Source organism: Neoarius graeffei, chromosome 28 (genome assembly GCF_027579695.1).
Source record: "Neoarius graeffei isolate fNeoGra1 chromosome 28, fNeoGra1.pri, whole genome shotgun sequence".
NCBI classification, from domain to species: Eukaryota; Metazoa; Chordata; class Actinopteri; order Siluriformes; family Ariidae; genus Neoarius; species Neoarius graeffei.
The window spans coordinates 12,994,220-13,013,029 of NC_083596.1; positions in this window are offsets into that span (position 1 = coordinate 12,994,220).

The window sequence follows — 18,810 nt, forward strand, 5'->3', positions numbered from 1 at the left end:
TCCAGCTTGCCTGCGACCTTGTAGAACAGGATAAAGCGGCTAGAGATAATGAGATGAGATGAGATAATGAATATAATGTAAGCAAATAAGTAACAATGGAGGACCTTCATGTGACATCATCGCAACTGTGAATGTTTATATGGCCATTTTGCCTGGTGAGTTTTGTGTTTGACAACGACCGGCACAAGTGTACACGAGTGATTGTAAGCCCAATTCAATAAACATCTACAGATAAACTTGTAGAAGTTACATCTAAAAGAACAATGCCAGAGACCTGTAGTGCTTTTGGATGTAATAACAGACGTAGACATAAGCCTGGTTTAACTTTTCACTGCTTACCAGCGAACCCAGAAAGACAAGAAAAATGGTGAGCTGCAGTTAAACAGGAATAATAAAAGCATCCCCGTGTGCATGAAGAACATTTTGTATCAGGTTAGTGTGAAAGCTCTGTGCAACGTTAAAATGTATATCTGGATGTGAACATTGGACGCAATATATTTTATTATTATACATACAGGACACTTTTTTGATGGAATAAAAACATGTATTCTATTCCCTTCTAGTGGGTTTCATTCATTTGGTTTGATAGCATGCAATATTGTTAGCATATCGCTTATCCTACGTGTATTACGTCACTCCACCCAGTGGAGAATGAGCGTTGAATATGGTTTACAATATTGCATGGTTGTCAAGACAACATGAGGTCACACGTCAGAGACATAAAACTTCCGTGCTAGTGAGCAACTGTGACAGTTTGTAAATAAACATGGCCACCAGGTTTACTTTGTTAAATATGGAAGATTTTGAGAGAATTTTGAGAGAAAAAGATGCATTGAACACCCGAAAGAAATGTATTATAATAATAATAATAATAATAATAATAATATTGGCTGGCGGGTGGTACGGTGATGTAGTGGTTAGCACTGTCGCCTCACAGCAAGAAGGTCCGGGTTCAAGCCCTGTGGCCAGCAAGGGCCTTTCTGTGCGGAGTTTGCATGTTCTCCCCGTGTCCGCATGGGTTTCCTCCGGGTGCTCCGGTTTCCCCCACAGTCCAAAGACATGCAGGTTAGGTTAACTGGTGACTCTAAATTGACCATAGGTGTGAATGGTTGTCTGTGTCTATGTGTCAGCCCTGTGATGACCTGGTGACTTGTTCAGGGTGTACCCCGCCTTTCGCCCGTAGTCAGCTGGGATAGGCTCCAGCTTGCCTGCGACCCTGTAGAACAGGATAAAGCGGCTAGAGATAATGAGATGAGATGATATTGGCTGGCTTTTTTTGTGGTATATCAGATATATTCTATTCAGCTACTTGTCTTCGACTCATTCAATATCATGCTAGCTGAATGGAAGATATGTGATATACCACTCAACACCAGCCAATATAATTTAATCATATCTCTCATCAAAAAATTACCATCCAGGGATTGGCCAAGGTGGCATGGTGGTGTAGTGGTCAGCACTGTCACCTCACAGCAAGAAGGTCCGGGTTCAAGCCCCGTGGCCGGCAAGGGCCTTTCTGTGCGGAGTTTGCATGTTCTCCCCGTGTCCGCGTGGGTTTCCTCCGGGTGCTCCGGTTACCCCCACAGTCCAAAGACATGCAGGTTAGGTTAATTGGTGGCTCAAATTGACCGTAGGTGTGAATGTGAGTGTGAATGGTTGTTTGTCTCTATGCGTCAGCCCTGTGATAACCTGGCGACTTGTCCAGGGTGTACCCCGCCTCTCGCCCGTAGTCAGCTGCGATAGGCTCCAGCTTGCCTGTGACCCTGTACAGGATAAGCGGCTACAGATAATGGATGGATTGGCCAAGGATGGCTCATGTGACATAAAATAGTTCCACCATTGATTAAGCAATGTATCTCCTGACATGAAAAATCATAATAATTATTAAAAAATTGATATGGTGTGAGTCAGTCATGAACTCATGGATATACCATGAACTGATGTCACAATTTCAAGGTATACGGATGACTCAAGTCTTTTTTTTCCCCAGACAAGTCATTAATACAATCGAAACAAAAACAAACATTTCAGCCAGGGGGATTTTCAACTGAACACATTAAAATAATAGCCACACAAATCAATAATTTTGTGAGTCAGTAATTGTTTTTATGTACTGCTTGGTCTCTTTTTCAAATACCAAAAATAGGCAGGTGATAGCATGGTTTAAAAAAAAGTTAAATAAAATAAGTTAAAAGTTAACACTTTTAGTTTGCGCAGAGAGGCGACCCTCTCGTTCACTGGGGTAAACTCCAACACATGGCGGCTGAGCTGGGGAGCTATAAGGAAGCCCACACCAGCCCGCCGCCGCTCACCACGGGCGACTCCAGAGAAGTGGAAAGTCCAGCCCCTCTCGAGGAGCTGGGTTCCAGAGCCCAAGCTGTGCATGGAGGTGAGCCCGACTATCTCTAGCCAGTACCTCTCAACCTCCCGCACAAGCTCAGGCTCCTTCCCCCCCAGCGAAGTGACATTCCATGTCCCAACAGCCAGCCGCTGTGTCCGGGGATCAGGTCGTCGAGGCCCCTGCCTTCGACTGCCACCCAATCCACACTGCACCAAACCCCTACTGCTACCTCTGTGGGTGGTGAACCCACAGGAGGTCGGGCCCACGTCACCTCTTCGGGCTGAGCCCGGCCGGGCCCCATGGGCAAAGGCCCGGCCACCAAGCGCTCGCATACGAGCCCCAACCCCGGGCCTGGCTCCAGGGTGGGGCCCCGGCTGCGTCCTACCGGGCGACGTCACGGTCCTGGATTTTTTCTCCATAGGGGTTTTTTGGTGAACTGCTCTTGGTCTGGCCTGTCACCTAGGACCTGTCTGCCTTGGGAAACCCTAACAGGGGCATAATGCCCCCGACAACATAGCTCCTAGGATCATTCAAGCACACAAACCCCTCCACCACAATAAGGTGGCAGTTCTAGGAGGGGTGGCAGTTCTAGGAGGGGAGAGGGCTCTTGCTGTTGTTTGTGCCTACGGGCCAAATAGCAGTATAGAGTATCCGGCCTTCTTGGAGTCCCTGGGAGAGGTACTGAGGGGTGCTCAGACTGGGGACTCCATTGTGCTACTGGGGGACTTCAATGCTCACGTGGGCGATGACAGTGACACCTGGAGGGGCGTGGTTGGGAGGAACGGCCTCCCCGATCTGAACCCGAGTGGTGTTTTGTTATTGGACTTCTGTGCTAGTCACAGTTTGTCCATAACGAACACCATGTTCGAGCATAGGGGTGTCCATAAGTGCACGTGGCACCAGGACACCTTAGGTCGGAGGTCGATGATCGACTTTGTAGTCGTGTCATCTGATCTCCGACCCTATGTCTTGGACACTCGGGTGAAGAGAGGGGCTGAGTTGTCAACTGATCACCACCTGGTGGTGAGTTGGATCCGCTGGCAGAGGAGGAAGCTGGACAGACCTGGCAGGCCCAAACGTATGGTGAGGGTCTGCTGGGAACGTCTGGCCGAGCACTCTGTTGGGGAGGTCTTTAACTCCCACCTCCGGGAGAGCTTTTCCCAGCTTCCGAGGGAGGCGGGGGACATTGAGTCTGAGTGGACCATGTTCTCTACCTCCATTGTGGATGCAGCTGTTCGGAGCTGTGGCCGCAAGGTCTCCGGTGCCTGTCGTGGCGGCAATCCCCGAACCCGGTGGTGGACACCGGAAGTAAGGGATGCCGTCAAGCTGAAGAAGGAGTCCTATCGGGCCATGTTGACCTCCGGGACTCCTGAGGCAGCCGACGGGTATCGGCAGGCCAGGCATGCTGCAGCTCGGGCAGTTGCGGAGGCAAAAACTCGGAACTGGGAGGAGTTCGGGGAGGCCATGGAGAAGGACTATCGGTCGGCCTCGAAGAAATTCTGGCAAACCGTCCGGCGCCTCAGGAGGGGGAAGCAGTACTCTGCCAACACTGTTTACAGTGCGGGTGGGGAGCTGTTGACCTCGACTGGGGACATTGTCGGGCGGTGGAAGGAATACTTTGAGGATCTCCTCAATCCCACCGTCATGTCTTCCACTGAGGAGACTGAGGCTGATGACTCAGAGGTGGACTCGTCCATTACCCAAGCCGAAGTCACTGAGGTGGTTTGCAAGCTCCTCGGTGGCAAGGCACCGGGGGTGGATGAGATCCGCCCTGAGTATCTCAAGTCTCTGGATGTTGTAGGGCTGTCTTGGTTGACACGCCTCTGCAACATCGCGTGGCGGTCGGGGACAGTGCCTCTGGAGTGGCAGACTGGGGTGGTGGTCCCTCTTTTTAAGAAAGGGGACCGGAGAGTGTGCTCCAATTATAGGGAAATCACACTTCTCAGCCTCCCAGGGAAAGTTTACTCCAGGGTACTGGAGAGGAGAATTCGACCAATAGTCGAACCTCGGATCCAGGAGGAACAATGCGGTTTTCGTCCTGGTCGCGGAACACTGGACCAGCTCTATACCCTTCATAGGGTGCTCGAGGGTTCATGGGAGTTTGCCCAACCAGTCCACATGTGCTTTGTGGATCTGGAGAAGGCATTCGACCGTGTCCCCCGTGGTATTCTGTGGGGGGTGCTTTGGGAGTATGGGGTTCGGGGCTCTTTGCTAAGGGCTGTCCGGTCCCTGTACGAACGGAGCAGGAGTCTGGTTCGCATTGCCGGCAGTAAGTCAGACCTGTTCCCAGTGCATGTTGGACTCCGTCAGGGCTGCCCTTTGTCACCGGTTCTGTTCATAATTTTTATGGACAGAATTTCTAGGTGCAGCCAGGGGCCGGAAGGAATCCTGTTTGGGAACCACAGGATTTCATCTCTGCTTTTTGCGGATGATGTTGTCCTGTTGGCTTCTTCAAACCAGGACCTTCAGCATGCACTGGGGCGGTTTGCAGTCGAGTGTGAAGCGGCTGGGATGAGAATCAGCACCTCCAAGTCCGAGGCCATGGTTCTCGACCGGAAAAGGGTGGCTTGCCCTCTCCAGGTTGGTGGAGAAGTCCTGCCTCAAGTGGAGGAGTTTAAGTATCTCGGGATCTTGTTCACAAGTGAGGGAAGGATGGAGCGTGAGATCGACAGGCGGATCGGTGCAGCCTCCGCAGTGATGCGGTCGCTTTACCGGTCCGTCGTGGTGAAGAAGGAGCTGAGCCAAAAGGCGAAGCTCTCAATTTACCGGTCGATCTACGTTCCGACTCTCACCTATGGTCATGAGCTTTGGGTAATGACAGAAAGAACAAGATCGCGGATACAAGCGGCTGAAATGAGTTTCCTTCGCAGGGTGGCTGGGCGCTCCCTTAGAGATAGGGTGAGAAGCACAGTCACTCGGGAGGAGCTCGGAGTAGAGCCGCTGCTGCTCCACATCGAGAGGAACCAGCTGAGGTGGCTCGGGCATCTTTTTCGGATGCCTCCTGGACGCCTCCCTGGGGAGGTGTTCCAGGCATGTCCCCCCGGGAGGAGGCCCCGGGGAAGACCCAGGACACGCTGGAGGGACTATGTCTCTCGGCTGGCCTGGGAACGCCTCGGTGTTCTTCCCGAGGAGCTGGCCGAGGTGTCTGGGGAAAGGGAAGTTTGGGCTTCCATGCTTAGACTGCTGCCTCCGCGACCCGGTCCTGGATAAGCGGAAGAAGACGAGACGAGACGAGACGAGACGAGACTTTTAGTTTGTAAATTTTTTTTTTTTGATGAGGGATATAAATCAAATATACCATGCACCAAGAGGCTTCAGTAATTATGGATTCTCTTCAGTAACTGACATAATATTATTTTCTTCAGGGCTTCTTTCTGCCGGTGCAAATAACATAAAAGATAAATAAAAGTTCAATACTAAGACACACATTAAAAAACAAATTCAAAAGATATTGCACATTTAAATACATACATTCAAAGGATATTGCACATTTCAGGTGTTCATGTTCAGTGTGTCGTGATTTTACAGTGGTATGCAAAAGTTTGGGCACCCCTGGTCAAAATTGCTGTTACTGTGAACAGTTAAGCAAGTTGAAGATGAAATGATCTCCAAAAGGCATGACTCATTCCCTTATCTCATCTCATTATCTCTAGCTGCTTTATCCTGTTCTACAGGTCATCACAGGGCTGACACGTAGACACAGACAACCATTCACACTCACATTCACACCTACGGTCAATTTAGAGTCACCAGTTAACCTAACCTGCATGTCTTTGGACTGTGGGGGAAACCGGAGCACCCGGAGGAAACCCATGTGGACACGGGGAGAACATGCAAACTCCACACAGAAAGGCCCTCGTCGGCCACGGGGCTCAAACCCAGACCTTCTTGTTTTTTAATTTTTGAAGCAAAAGTTTGGGCACCCTGCATGGTTAGTACCTAGTAACACCCCCTTTGGCAAGTATCACAGCTTGTAAACAATTTTTGTAGCCAGCCAAGAGTCTTTCAGTTCTTATTTGAGGAATTTTCATCAATTCTTCCTTGCCAAAGTCTTCCAGTTCTGAAAGATTCCTGGGCCGTTTTGCATGCACTGCTCTTCTGAGGTCTATCCACAGATTTTCAATGATGTTCAGATCAGGGGACTGTGAGGGCCAGGGCAAAACCTTCAGCTTGCGCCTCTTGAGGTAGTCTATTGTGGATTTTGAGGTGTATTTAGGCTCATTATCCATTTGTAGAAGCCATCCTCTTTTCAATTTAAGCTTTTTTTTTTTTTTACAGATGGGGTTGTTTGTGTAACCTGTTGGAAAAAAGGGAAGAGAAACCTAACTGTTAAATTAGTTCTGTAACCTGTTGGGAGAAAAAAGAAAGAAAGAAAGAAAGAAAGAAAGAAAGAAACCTACCTGTTGTTGAATGAGTAACCTGTTGAGAAGGGGGAAAAAAAGAGTGTTGCAACATTTAGAAATGCTTTTTTTCTTTCATTGAGCATTATTTTCATTTAATTCCTAATCATAGTCTTTATTTAATTTTGCATTTAATTTATTAATTCATTTTATCTCAGAGGTCTGTTCCCACTTTAGTAGTATTTCTGTGAGGAAAAAGTGATTTCATTCGTTCATAGTGGTGTAGCTGAATTGCTATTGGTGAAAACAACTCATGTCTCCAGGGGTGTCAGAAGCATTTTTAATGTAGGGGACACACAATGGCAGGGGGTCTGGGGGTCCTCCCCCAGAAATTTTTTAATTAATTAGATGCCATTTCCTGCATTCTGGTGTATTTTTAACAGGTTGTTGAACACCTAATTTTACCTACAAAAGTCACTTAATTCAATGACTATTTTAGAGACTCAACAATAAGTCCTCGTTCAACTAGTCCATATATTCATCAGCCTGTTTTTAAACCCACTGCTCTGCCTAAGATCATGAGATGAATGTGACACAATTTCATCTCATCTCATCTCATTATCTCTAGCCGCTTTATCCTTCTACAGGGTCGCAGGCAAGCTGGAGCCTATCCCAGCTGACTACGGGCGAAAGGCGGGGTTCACCCTGGACAAGTCGCCAGGTCATCACAGGGCTGACACATAGACACAGACAACCATTCACACTCACATTCACACCTACGGTCAATTTAGAGTCACCAGTTAACCTAACCTGCATGTCTTTGGACTGTGGAGGAAACCGGAGCACCCGGAGGAAACCCACGCGGACACGGGGAGAACATGCAAACTCCACACAGAAGGGCCCTCGCCGGCCCCGGGGCTCGAACCCGGACCTTCTTGCTGTGAGGTGACAGCGCTAACCACTACACCACCGTGCCGCCCGTGACACAATTTATCACCAACAATGACTTTATGGGTGCATTTTACTTTTTATTTTGTGTTTCCTTTTTTATTTAGTTTTAGATGTAACACAACATGCCACTGTGCCAAGCAATTGTGACACTCAACTGTATGTTTAAAAATAAGAATATTCATAATTTCACACAATGAACAGGCATGACACGGCATCATGCACACTTCATAACACAAAATCACACTGTGTCAAGCAATGGTGACATAAAAATAACTTCAAACAATGAACAGGTGCAATTTTGTTCACCACCAACAGTGACTTTAGTGGGTGCATTTTACTTTTTTCCGATTTAGTGATACTCATAACAAAAATGACATGGCATCATGCAGTCTTCATAACACAAAATTACACTGTCAAGCAATGACACATAAAAGATAACGTCACACAATGAACAACTGCAGTTTTGTCGACCTACATGCAATGGTGGTACTACAGTAACATTTACAGATTAGTATAACAAATAGATTTATAGATATAACTCCTTCTTACATTGGTGCCACCACAATTTCTACCACTTCATAACTTTTATCCCCCTTTCCTTCACAGTCCACCTGGAATAACATCCATCTCTCTCCATTGCTTTCCTTTCAACTATTCCTTCCCCATATACTGATTTCCCATGTTACTTTCCAGAAAACTGGCAAAGACCAGACAAAACAAGTTCTTCAAATCACAACAGGGAATCAATAAATATCATCAGATCAGACTTGACCTCATTCTTAGCATTACAATAAGGCAGGCCTACTGGGTTTGAATTAAATGATAGCTAACATTAAGGTAGCTGATACATCTCCTAACATTGACTAGCCAGCTAACTGCACTAACATTTCCATTGGGACAAAAAAAACCCTGTCCTGTGAGGAAATTTTGACTTGCTTTCCGCTTCTTTGTAAAGAATTTCCTTATGTCCATTGTGTCTGGGGAGGGAGCAAATATTGCAAACAATTCACCATCAACCAAGAATACCCCATTAGGTTAAGCTTATATCTCACTCAAGACAGTAGACAGCGGTGAGGAGGAGAGTGCGAGTGCGTCGCAAAAACACGTAAATATGACTGACACCCATAAACGAAGCAGCATCTGGCTGCAGTTTAAAGATATTGGGAATAGCAGAGCAGAGTGCCTTCACTGTAAAATGAAAATAACAGTAAGAGCAGGTTCCACCACAAACCTGCATAGACACATCAGAACTGTCCATCCCACAGTGCAGTTGGAGGAGAGAGGGCAAGCTGGCTCAACGTCTACTGACCCTGGTGTGTCTGGTCCCAAACCAACAACTGCTGCAGCAGCTACTAGTAGTGCAAGTACTGCCGCAGCAGCAAAATGCACCCCCAGCAGCCAGCCACCTCCACCATTAGAGGGCCAAGTGGAGGAGAAACCACAAACTTCTGCTGTGTGGAGGATCTTTGATGAAAGAGCTACAGGAGATGCTGCAAGGAGAAATACTACAGCTGATGTTATAATGGAGATGTGATGTTATCTTGAGGAGCCCCTCATCCAACGAGCAGAAGACCCACTGAGCTGGTGGCAGGCCAAGGCCTCAGTCTTCCCACACCTGGTGAAGGTGATGGAGGGGAGACTGTATATTGTGGCAACATCTGTTCCTTCAGAGAGTCTTCTCAAAAACAGGGCATATACTAACTGAGAGGAGAAACCGTATCAGCCCATCCAAGCTGAGGCATTTGATTTTTTTGAATGCCAACTTGCACTGAGGACATACTGTTTGGTTACTGAGTTTGGTTCTGGTTCTGTTCTGTGGATTTGTTTGCAGTGTTTTGTTCATTTGTTTTTGTGTTAAATTAAAAGTTTGATTAAAATATTAAAGGGGTACCAAATATAATATATACAGTTGCTGATGTGACAAAGTAACGTATTCTTAAGTATTCTATCAAATTTATCTCATCTCATCTCATTATCTCTAGCCGCTTTATCCTTCTACAGGGTCGCAGGCAAGCTGGAGCCTATCCCAGCTGACTACGGGCGAAAGGCGGGGTACACCCTGGACAAGTCGCCAGGTCATCACAGGGCTGACACATAGACACAGACAACCATTCACACTCACATTCACACCTACGGTCAATTTAGAGTCACCAGTTAACCTAACCTGCATGTCTTTGGACTGTGGGGGAAACCGGAGCACCCGGAGGAAACCCACGCGGACACGGGGAGAACATGCAAACTCCACACAGAAAGGCCCTCGCCGGCCCCGGGGCTCGAACCCAGGACCTTCTTGCTGTGAGGCGACAGCGCTAACCACTACACCACCGTGCCACCCTCTATCAAATTTATATACTAGAAAACAACGAAATATCTTGGTAATTGTAAATATAATAGTCGGTACACTAAACGGCACAAGAGTCGCCATTTTTAAAAGACCGTGACGTCAGCCCTACCCACTGCACTAGGAGAGAAGCGTGTAATCATGGCGTCGGGCGCATCAAGTGAAAGCGACAGCTCTGTTGAATCATACGAAGAGATCCCGCAAGACACACTGCAAGCAGGCTATGGCTTAGAAGGGTACCAGTTTGAACCTAGGAGAGGTACTCTCGACTCCAGTGATGAAATAAGAGAAGAAAACTCGGATGACGGCGAGGATGAGACTGATGCTGACCATGGGCGTGGCGAGCGTGGGGCAGAGTGTCTGCATGCAGGTGACACGGCGTGGTGCTCGTGCGGAAAATGTAACGTGGAGTTGCTCACGAGTCCAGCAGAATTTATTTGCTGCAATGAGATAGGCGCGACCCGTGGACTTGCGAAATCGTTGCAAGAGGCAGAAACAGGTATTTCACACGTGCTATTCCCAACCTCAATGAGCCAACACAACTGGGCACATACATACGTCATGAGTGTTACGCAGAGAAAATGAACGTGCATTCTGATTGGATAAAATTAATATCATGGTGGGCTGTTCAAACTGCAGAAATAGTTTGCTCGAGCTACTTTCAAAACACTATAACTTTCCAACCTTAGAACAAAAAACTTTTGTAAGTCTTGAATAAGGTTCATCAATGTGTGTTTTATTGTTATATTTACTCTATATATTGCCCTCTGTTCCCCTTTAAACAAAAGTAAGAATGTCTGCTTTTGTAACAGAACAAATACACAAAATTAGGCAATTATAAGGCTTCTCATAAAAACACTAAATGTAAAAGGGTTTATCAACACACAAAGCATTCATATTTGCCAAGTTTGGCTAAAATATGAGGCTACAGATGATAATAAATTAAGAGCCGTTTGGGAGCCGAAAGAGCCGGCTCTTCTTTGGGAGCCATGCCACAAGAACTTCCCATCACTATCTGCTTGCACTGAGATTCACTTCACTTGTGTGCGGTGAGTTGTTGTAGGTAACGCCCAGAAAACCCGGAGTGGATTTTCAGTGGTCTGTGTATTCTCTTATCGATCAAGTGGAATGGATTCTTTCACGAAGCAATAGAAACGGCGCTGGGTGAACTAATATTTTATGTTAAATGTGGGGGGGTCCAAACGAAGAATTATGAAATGTGAAGGGGACACATCCCCTTCACATTCAATGGTGGCAACGCCCATGCATGTCCCGCCTCCTTGGCGCAGGTTACCAAGACGCGTTGTGAGAGATACACAGAGCGATAACAGGAGGAGAGCAGAAACACGGGAGTAGGAGTGAAAAAACTTGTTAAAACACTTGATATTGTGCATACTGTTAAAAAAAAGAGGAAGGAACTGTTCGAACTCATACGTGAGTGTCCAGTGAACCACGGAGAAGCGACCCTGGGAACTTTACCTGTGTTTATTCTTTTCTTTTCTCGGGGAGTACTGTGAAGCATAAGTAGTTAGCCCCGCGAGTTAGCATAACCTCGTGGTGTGTTAGCCTCTGAACTGGAGCATAAACTCACAGTGGGGTAATTCCACCCCAAATCACCAGATTTAGAAAAATGTTTGCCATTGACCATCTCAGATTTGCTTCATACTTTCTGGAAATATTGTCAGCGTGCCCAAAAAATAGTGTACAAAATTTTAGGCTTGTATCTTCATTAGTTTCTGAGATATAGGGGCTTTAAAAAAGGGGCGTGGCCCCAATTTCACTGTTGAAACTCGTGCTACAGAAAATGGACCTAACTTCCATAAGTCATTACTTTTAAACTATTCATCCAAGATGCATGAAATTTTCAAGGATTGCTCTTCAATGCCAGATGCCTTTAAATACTAAAATAGAAAGTTCACAGTTCAATATTTGCCAAGTTATGGCTTGCTGAAAATCATAAAAAAATGTACTTTGGAGCAACTTTGATGCCCCATATCTCCACATTAAAGCACACCAGATCTTTCAAATTTTCTTATTTATTACTCATGTTATAGTACTCTTTAGGCAACTAGGTATGTGTTCAAAAGAAATCAAACTTTCTGATTTATTAGGCTTTAAATATAAAAAAAACATTTTGCGCCTATAATTCAAATGCATGTTACAAATGTATGACAAGGTCTACCATAAAAACAATTATACCACTGGAAAGAGCTTGTTTTGATTAGCCAATGCACAAAATATGAAGTTGGTACCCTAAACCAAACTATAAATATTAAGGTATCAAATACGGCATGTCTTACGTTAGACGGAAATGCTGTTTTAAGGCATATTACAATACAATTACAAACCTACAGTGTAGGAAAAATAACAACCTTAAAAATACTTTAGGCGGCACGGTGGTGTAGTGGTTAGCGCTGTCGCCTCACAGTAAGAAGGTCCTGGGTTCAAGCCCCGGGGCCGGCGAGGGCCTTTCTGTGTGGAGTTTGCATGTTCTCCCCGTGTCCGCGTGGGTTTCCTCCGGGTGCTCCGGTTTCCCCCACAGTCCAAAGACATGCAGGTTAGGCTAACTGGTGACTCTAAATTGAGCGTAGGTGTGAATGTGAGTGTGAATGGTTGTCTGTGTCTATGTGTCAGCCCTGTGATGACCTGGCGACTTGTCCAGGGTGTACCCCGCCTTTCGCCCGTAGTCAGCTGGGATAGGCTCCAGCTTGCCTGCGACCCTGTAGAAGGATAAAGCGGCTAGAGATGATGATGATGAGATGAAAAATACTTTATTTGAAGAGCTTAAACAGTGTATTGATTTGCTTTTCCACATCAGATGGAAGTTTATACTGCCTGCCAGTTGATGTAAGTGGGGCATCAATGATTTTCATGACATGTACCAGAGGGACCCAACAGTTATCCTCTCTCCTGGGCCAGCTGTAAGTCTGAGAGGGACCATGAGGATGCATAAATGTTACTTGTACATCTTGTTCCTCCTCCGATAATGCACGAATGTTGCCTATCCACCACTGTCTGTCATACAAACATACAACATATTTACCAGGAATTGTATCTGCCAGAGAGACTGCTGATTTAACAGGGGTTTTATGCATTACTTGTGGCTGATTCTGACTCCATATCCACAATGAAGCTAGGACCACCTGACACCCTGCTGACCTGCAGCTGGTTGGACATGACTGGAACGAATGAGTGGTTGTCTCTTGTTCCAGGAATAGTAGCTGACCTTGAAAATCTTGTCTCCAATGCTTTTCCACTCTCCATAACTTCCCCTGTACCAACCCAGATGAAATGGATGTTCTTGATATGTTTTTCTGCCCACAAAAACAGATCAGATGGGGTTAGCATGTGATCACTCGTGACTGCCTGCAAGCTAGCTCGAGCTGATAACCGCTTTACAGTGCCTCCAATACCATCACAGGGTGATTTACCATGAGAAGTGGCAAAGAAATGCCATTCTGCCAAAAGTCCAAAATCGTCTGCATGCTTTATTAGATTTGTGAATTTTTTATAGTTTTTGTATTGGGCTGCTGATCCGTCATTGAAGTAAATGACCTTTTTCAGCTGGGGATGTAAATGGCATACATATGGTAAAACCTTTTTTAAGAATGCATGCACGGCCACTGTATCATGTTTAAGGCAGTCACTTATTATGCAGATAGAGATGCATTTCGTTACTTTTGTACCATCTTCATTCTTTGCTTTAATGTACACTGCAAATGGATGAAGAGTGCACTGGCTGTTGTCCCAGTAGTATCCCTGGGCAGAATCCTGTACACAGAGTGAATAGTTTTCGGCAAAATCCAAAAGCATAATACATTCATCCGCTGACAGATTTTCCTTCAAATATCCACTCTGGTGTTTGGCAATGAAATGATGTTTTGCTAGTTTGTCTGTTAGTAGATTATATGCCTTAAAACAGCATTTCTGTCTATCGTAAAACATGCTGTACTTGATACCTTAATATTTATAGTTTGGTTTAGGGTACCAACTTCATATTTTGTGCATTTGCTAATCAAAACAAGCTCTTTCCAGTGGTATAATTGTTTTTATGGTAGACCTTGTCATACATTTGTAATATGCATTTGAATTATGGTGATTTCACATGGATTGACTCAGTGTTGTGTTAATTTTCTTGTGATAGAAGAGAAAAACGTGTGTGTGTGTTAAAAAAGATTATTTTTTTCGCAGTCCGGTTTCCATCAAATCCTGCGCTCTGCTTGGCTGGCGAGCGGGTCCGTATCCTACAGTACGGACCCCGGTTATGGACCTCTGGTAACTCGCTTGTTCACAACAACAAACATAGTACAGTGCCAATACCTGTTTTCGTGGAATTTCCGTTTCGCGTTTTTTTCTCACGCATGTGCGTTCAGTCAACCAACATCGGGGGTCATTTTGACAGCTGTGGTCTGGCAGACGTCATTTTTGGAAAAATGTTCCGCATTGTGTCAAGTCAGGTATTGAAATACAATGGTCTCATCTCATCATCATCTCTAGCCGCTTTATCCTGTTCTACAGGGTCGCAGGCAAGCTGGAGCCTATCCCAGCTGACTACGGGCGAAAGGTGGGGTACACCCTGGACAAGTCGCCAGGTCATCACAGGGCTGACACATAGACACAGACAACCATTCACACCTACAGTCAATTTAGAGTCACCAGTTAACCTAACCTGCATGTCTTTGGACTGTGGGGGAAACCGGAGCACCTGGAGGAAACCCACACGGACATGGGGAGAACATGCAAACTCCGCACAGAAAGGCCCTCGCCGGCCACGGGGCTCGAACCTTCTTGCTGTGAGGCGACAGCGCTAACCACTACACCACCGTGCCACCCTGAAATACAATGGTATTTAATATAATTTTGCCTATAGCTTCAATTTATAACTTTTCACAAAAAAAGATGTAATCCTATTAATATTTGATAACTTAGAACAGAGCTGCTCAAATGTCATCTGCTTCCATTGAGAAAGTCCATAACAACAAAAGCACGTGGTCCACAGGAAGTGTCCATGCATTTTTTTCTTTCTACGGATGCCCAGATAGGACATGTCCATTATATCAGTTTTATCACTTTAACACCATTTGTTGTCAACGTCCTTCTTTCATGTTAAATTTTTATTTTCAAAGAAGCCCTAACCCTTATCTACTTATCGTTGCAGGACTGTCCTGCCTTGAAAAGACACAAGCACAGATCCTACTCTCCTACTGCACTGACCAATGCATTCTGTGATGTGAAGGATAATAGAGTGTCAGTTTGCAAAGCAGCCAGCAAGCATAATGTTCCTGAAGAAATGACAAGCAGTCATTCATCGTCAGCCTGTAAAGGCACTTGCCAGACGATATCCAGTTGTATTTTCACGTGATTTTATTTTCTGAATCAACAGTTTTTGTTGTTCATTTGTTCATGATTGTTTCTTCTGTTCCTAAAACATGTTTAACAGTGACATGGCCCACCAGATACACCGTAGATGACTGAACTTTAAAGAATGACGTGAATCCACGAAAACCGGTGATGACATGCCCACGTGATCCCACAATTTACATATTTAGAAAATGGCTGCCCCCAGCTGCAGATATTTTCCAAGTGTTTTTGTTGTTTTATGCATAAGTTGAGAACTAATTGGTGTTTTGCTTGGTGCATGATTATCAACATCTCTATGCTTCTTTTAACTGTTACATTTATCTGAACCTTTATATCCATGAAAACCAGCGAAAGCGAGTTTTACTACCCTGAGGAAGAAGAAATAAAAGAAAACATTTCAGGAGAAAGCTAAAAACCTGTAACTGTTGCTAACGCCGAGCAAAAACATGGCTGAATCCTCATCTCATCTCATTATCTCTAGCCGCTTTATCCTGTTCTACAGGGTCGCAGGCAAGCTGGAGCCTATCCCAGCTGACTACGGGCGAAAGGCGGGGTACACCCTGGACAAGTCGCCAGGTCATCACAGGGCTGACACATAGACACAGACAACCATTCACACTCACATTCACACCTACGCTCAATTTAGAGTCACCAGTTAACCTAACCTGCATGTCTTTGGACTGTGGGGGAAACCGGAGCACCCGGAGGAAACCCACGCGGACACGGGGAGAACATGCAAACTCCGCACAGAAAGGCCCTCGCCGGCCACGGGGATCGAACCCGGACCTTCTTGCTGTGAGGCAACAGCGCTAACCACTACACCACCGTGCCGCCCTGGCTGAATCCTGAATGACTCAATTTTGTATAAATAGGGGACTACATAGGCAGAAAAATATAGTTTGTTTTTTTTTCCTGCCATGGAAGTGCACTTGTATACCGAGGAGGAAGCAATTTGCATTACAGCCGTGAATGAGGATTCAAAACGGCGGCTTGCTTCAGCTCGGCTTTCCCTTTTGGGTGCTCTCGTTTTCTGTTAGAATTTGGTAAAGAAAAAAATAAATATATTATTTACCAGCTTAAGGTCAGTCCGTATGGTGAAATACCATGACCTCGGCCTTGAATACTGACCCCGGCCCAGAGGGCCTCGCTCAGTACTTTCAAGACCTCGGTCACGGTATTTCACGATACGGACCTCCCAGCAGGTAAATAACATGTATGTGTGCACGTTATTTACATTGTGTGAATAGAGAGAGACATCATTAAGATGAGTGTCATGGGTTATGAGATTGCTTCGTTCTTCTGTGCAGCACTGTGCTGTTGCACATAGGCACGAGATATCAGGGTTGTGAAACAAACTTACAACAAATTTATATTACATTATTTTACTTACCTTAATCCAGTGTGAGTAATTACTGTTGAACTGTGAGTGGTTTTATAATCATTTACATATGGGTTTCTTGATTGTTTATCAGTCAATTAATGATTTTATTTTCATTATAAAAAACTGTGAGGCTGATATTTGAATGAATGAATGAATGAATGAATGAATTTATTTATTTTCGAACATGTATAAAAAATGTATGTAACTATTTGTACATACAAAAGAAAGAAAACAAGAAATTAATAAATAAAATACATAAAGAGCTAAGACATTACAAAACACCGCACATTGTTCGAAAAAGGAGTGGGAAGAAGTACAATACTTTTTTAATTTCCCACCCCTTTTTAACTACCCCGAAATCCAAACTACATTAAACCTATAAAAATATATACCATATATACACTTCATGAATATCTTTATAAATATATAATTACAAAAATAAATATATACTACATACCATATATACACTTCATAAATATCTATATAAATATATAATTACAAAAATAAATAGATACTACATACCATATATACACATCAGAAATATCTATATAAATATATAACTACAAAAAAATATATATATACTATATACCATATATACACTTCATAAATATCTATATAAATATATAATTACAAAAATAAATATCTACTACATACCTATCCCTGTAAATATAAATATATAAACTATCCCCATAAATAAATATATACCATATATACCATATACTAAGTTAGTTCTAATATAAAAATCAACCCTATTCTATTTATAGATTTATCCCTCATCATCCTCCGTTAACATACTTCATATGTTATCACTAATGCAGCAGTTATCTTTTCTAAGTTAACAGTTAAATGTTGTATTATACATTGAGGTAGATCATAGTTAGAAACTGTACAGTGAAAAAAAGTGAGTGGATTTATTTAAGCCTGTTATATTGTACAGGCTGGGTTTTTTTGGATACCCTGGATTTTGGATGGAACTGAATTCTCTCCCTGACGAGGGGGATGGCGAGCCAACCATGTGAACATCTGGACTGAAGAGGACCCTCTCCTCTTTCATCTGTCATCCTGTCAGTATGGTAAGACCAGAAAGACTCACAGAAATTGAGAGGAACTATTCTTTTTTTTTTCGGAAAAGAAGAGACATTTTATTTTTTTAAAGGGTGCAACCAATTTAAAAGACACTTTAAAAGAAAACAAACTGAAAGCCGGCTGTATTTGTAAAAGTGCTTTTTTTTATGTGTGTGAATACAATGATCTTGTTCAAACTTACCTCTGCGTGTTTCCTCTTACTCAAGTGGTGTCAAATCCTATCCTCCATCACTTCTCCCTGCAAATCTAGAGAATTCTGGTCCAGTGGTCACTTACCTGCCAGGTGGGTTACATTTGCTTCTAGAATTTGCTGGAATTTCATTGAATTCATTCTTCCCTCTACCTGTGAAATGTTCCCTGTACCACTGGCTGCAACAACCCCAAAGCATGATTGATCCACCCCCATGCTTAACGGTTGGAGAAGTGTTCTTTTCATGAAATTCTGTGCCCTTTTTTCTCCAAACATACCTTTGCTTGTTGCTGCCAAAGAGTTCCATTTTAAAGTGCATATTCTGGACCAGTTTTGTTTGTTTTTTTATATGAAAGTATGTCCCTTTACATACTCATCCAGAAGGGTAATTTTGCACAAGGCCATCTGTCTACAGCAGAAAAAACAAACAAAATGCATCTGGAAAAATCCCAAGGGAGTCTGGAGCCAGAATCGTGACGTTACCTGTGGAAGCGCTAGCAGGCTACATGAGCTTTGCATAGTTTCAGTGCACAGCCTGTGTAGACCAAGCGCTCCCATTTCTCTCTCACTGTCTGGTCTTTTGGAAAATGATGAGTACTAATCCCATCAAGATTGGTGTTGCTACACCCTCCTACGATACATCTGTTAACCATTTTAATAATTACGTGATAACGTTGAAGAAATTTGCAGAAAACCACCAGGTCATTTTCTCATAAACAAACCAGCACTGATGTAGGATTCAGAAGGAGGCGTCCCATACGCGACGTCACAAAAATCAATGTTTCCCGGGAAATCCAAATGCCAAGTTTTTTCAGAGGC